A 4,190-nucleotide genomic window follows, 5' to 3' on the forward strand; every position below is an offset into this window, starting at 1 on the left:
CACAACATATATATAGAGAAGGGCAGCAGATAAAATTACAAAAACATTCAACACTAACAATGAACAAGTTCTGAGAGTTTAAATCACAGTAAATACTTCAAAGATATCAGTCCAATGAAAGAAAGGTCATGTAGACAGCCATAGCATAAGTTACAAATATACCAGTAATGCATACAACAACAATTTCAAATTATTTTTCGAATCAAAGATATAAATACCTGACTTTGAGGCTTCAAAGATATAATCAAAGTGCTTCCACAACAACGCCAATTAGCAGTAGTAAATGATAGCCCTAAAAAAAACCATACAGAAATTAGCCACAGTGTATTTAAAGCCTTTTATCAACAATATGACTCTCACTTCATGGTGATACATTGACTCTCAAAAGACATTATACTGAGAGTGTATTTAAAGCCTTTTTCAGTCATTCTATCAAACAGCTCATGGACAATTTTTTAAGAATACATATCATACTTCTATCCAGTCAAACAAAAGAAATAACTAATTAATTTAATTAAACAAGGACCAATTTAGATGTGAATCATTAAAGGTAGATGATGGCATTCAAAGAATGATAGCGCCGGTTCAAATTTTAAGAAGAAAAAAAAACAATTATACTATATTTCAATTATAGACAATAACAGTGCCCATCTTAATACCACCACCTGGATAGCAATAGAATTAGTAAAACTGCAACCTGCCTGTCCACCCATTAACCTAATTACCCAGCCACTGTAAAGTTTGAAATGCTTCCTTGTCCAGGTTTTTTTTTCAGCTTGCTTATATAGCTCATGCTTCCATTTATATTATGTTTTCTATTGGTCTTTCCTTTTTAACCTTTTGATTTCATTTAAGTTCAAGAATGTGTTCTACTTTTAAAAAGTTTGATATGTTAAAATCTGTTCTACTTCTAAAGGCTTTACTAAGAGGATTTGAATTAGCTTCTGGTCTAAACATTAATTTTGGCAAAACTCAGTTTGGGATTATAGGTGGTGGAGTCAATTGGGCTCTGGAAGCAGCTAATATCCTGCATTGCAGACAACTGGATTATCCTTTTTTTTTGGAAGGCAAAAATATGTATATTAATGTTAAACATAACAGTACTCGATGTACTGAAAATAAAAGATACAAGACATAAAACTGTCACCTTCCAAAAAGCAAAACAAACCCAACAATAACCCAGCACAAGGACCCCAATACATATAATCAGAAATTTAACCAAAGGTCATCATAAGATTGGTAGACCAATGGTTAAATGATGTATTGAAACCTTTCTCTCCACATTTTAGCCAGGACCAAGGTAGAATTAAGGCATCATCCAGCACCTTTTGAGGTTCAAAAGGAATGCCATGAAACAGCAAGGAATTCCTAAGCAATCAACAGACCTTTCTATTTCTATTTTTTACACATTTAAAACTCAAACATATAAAATAAAAAATATATAACAAACTAACAAAGATAAAGACAAAAAAAAGGAAATATAAACTTACCTCAGTTGGTGCTGCTGCCCATCATTTCACTCTCACAACAAATAGGAATCATGTACCTGCATGGAAGAAATAATCACACAACACACAATGATCAGAATAAGAAAATGCATATAATTAAGCATGATACAATATCAATATTGAGGAAGTAACAATGACTTGTCAAAAATTTGTGATGTTACTCCATAATTTATTCTGCAATAACTGCTTAAGGCAGTTACATATGGTCCTAAATCACTACACATTCAGTTACGATTAACCCTTTGTGCCTAACTAGGGTTTCGAAACATCACAACAGAGACAGACCATTGAACAATGGATTTTCATCATTAACATACAACAGAGACATACCTTCGATGGAAGCACAGACACGAACTCCACAAACGCGAACTCGACAATGTGGTTGCAGTCACGGAAGCGCAGCCCAGTTTGTGACAAACACGAACTCAGGTAGAAGGAGAAACAACAATAACGCCCTGGGAGTACCCTTTCCGGGACTCTTTCCTTTCCTACTTTTCTTCGACCTGCGAAAGTGAGCAAATGTTAAAACGATGAACGCCTAATGTTAAAATGAAAGGACGTACCTCAATGGATAAGTAGCAAAGACGATCTCCACAAACACGATCTCCACAATGTGGTTGCAGTCATGGAAGCGCAGGCGACTTTGACACAAAGACGATCTCAGGCAGAAGGAGAAAGAAGAAGAACGATAGGGTTCAAGCGCGCGGGTTGTGCAATTTCAGAAGTTCAATATATAATGATAACAACATCGGTTTTTTAAAAATAACCGATGTTAACATCAACTACATAGCATCAGTTATAATAAAACTGATGTTAGCATCGACTCGATAACATCGGTTTTTACAAAACCGATGTTAACAACGGCATACTAACATCGGTTTGAAAAACCGATGTTAACTACTCCATAGGAAACAAAAATCTACTAGAGGGGTGTATTCAGTAGGAACTGGTGTTCAGCTAGGAAATCTGGCCAAGCACAAAAGGGAGTGTTGGTAGTAAGTGTACATGCATGTGGACCTTATTTTAATCCAAATGAAAACTCCAAACAATTCTTGAGTATATTCATTATTGCATTTTGGGAACTTTCTTCTGTCTGATGGGGGAGATGTGATTATAGTTTGAGTATCAAATAATTTAAACCAAGGTTTAAGTTTCACAATTCACTGCAAAACCAATAACCAAGACTTGGGAACTCAACTGGTGAATCCGGGTTACTTTGAACGATTTGAACTCCATCATGACAATGTCGCTGGCACAAAATTCTTGTTTTGCAAAATAACATGGAGAGATGCATCAATTGATTATGTCATTTACCAAGATGCCAGGGATTTTCTTCGTAGATGTACAACTGATTGTAATTGGGAAGTCAACAACGAAAACCTTCTTGGAATTAATCAATATTCTCAAAACCTAGATATTATTATCCAATGGCCTAAAAATTGATACCCATTTAGTGAATTGAACATCCAATTTTACTTGGGTAATTTAAATAAAAAAAAGTGTTGTGTCACATTTTGTGTGCTTCTTTCAATATGAGTTTATCTTTTTATGCTTATTTATTTATTTTGCTTAATTTTTATTATTCTATTTATCGTATTATTACCTATTTTAGGGTGTTAAAAATGATTGGGCAGTAAAATAGACCGTAACCCAACATTAGGGGTGTACGCGGGTTAGTTTGGATTGAGTTTAATCAAACTTATGATCAAACAAACTCGTTTAAAACGGGTTAATTTAGATTAGTTTTTTAAGCAAAAAAAATTAAAACTCAAACCAAACTAATCCATTTGTAAACGGTTTGGATTTGATTGAATCAACGGGTCAAAGTATTTAAATTTATCTAGTATTTTTTAAAATCTAATATTTTTAATAAGTTGAACTTTTTAGTAAATGAAATATCAAAAACATTACTTATAATTGTCAGGGTCACGGTGTTGTAAGAATGCTCTAACCATATGGGATCAACATAGGCTTAAAGGTGCACTCAAATTGGGTGATCCCCAATGCCTACACTCCGAAGAGTCCGTCAGGACTTCTCCCTCGTGATTCAGGTCTAACTCAAAACATTTTAACACACAGATTATATCTATGAACTGTACAAAACATACGACTCCTCAATTGTTCTCAAATAGTTTATTAACTAATAATAATAAATATATATACTATAATATTAATATTATTATTAATTAAATATATATATATATATATATATATATATAAATTTATTGATTTAGTGAATAAAAAAAATGATTACATTAATAATAATTATCTTATATTAGTCACTAAATATTCAATGACAACTTTGGTTATGGGCTAAAAAATGATTAATAAAAATAGTTAGATTTGGGCTTAAGAACTAGGAAACAAAAATCTGCCAGAGGGGTGTATTCAGTAGGAACTGGTGTTTAGCTAGGAAATCTGGCCGAGCACAAAAGGGGGTGTTGTTAGTAAGTGTACACGCATGTGGACCTTATTATAATCCAAATGAAAACTCCAAACAGTTTTTATAGATAAAAAATGAGTCTGTCTACATGATATAACCTAGACTACCTCAAAACAGAGAGAAGTCAGAATATTGTTGCATGCTTGGGACATGCATGCAAGCTCTGTCTTGTCACTAGCTACCTAGGTTTACAATCTAGCTATCTATCTAGCTAGTGCACTTCACACAACACAAATTAA

General features: G+C 33.4%; 1 long non-coding RNA gene across 1 annotated transcript; it reads right to left on the reverse strand.

The window, feature by feature from the left end:
- Positions 1-262: 262 nt before the first annotated feature.
- LOC114411615 lies at positions 263-1,936 on the reverse strand. Its single transcript, XR_003666501.1, has 3 exons — positions 1,839-1,936; positions 1,491-1,546; positions 263-292 (listed from the first exon to the last, which is right to left on the reverse strand). It is a non-coding gene; the product is annotated as an uncharacterized LOC114411615 (long non-coding RNA).
- Between the last annotated feature and the right edge of the window lie 2,254 nt (positions 1,937-4,190).

This window comes from Glycine soja, chromosome 5 (assembly GCF_004193775.1).
Source record: "Glycine soja cultivar W05 chromosome 5, ASM419377v2, whole genome shotgun sequence".
Classification (NCBI taxonomy): domain Eukaryota; kingdom Viridiplantae; phylum Streptophyta; class Magnoliopsida; order Fabales; family Fabaceae; genus Glycine; species Glycine soja.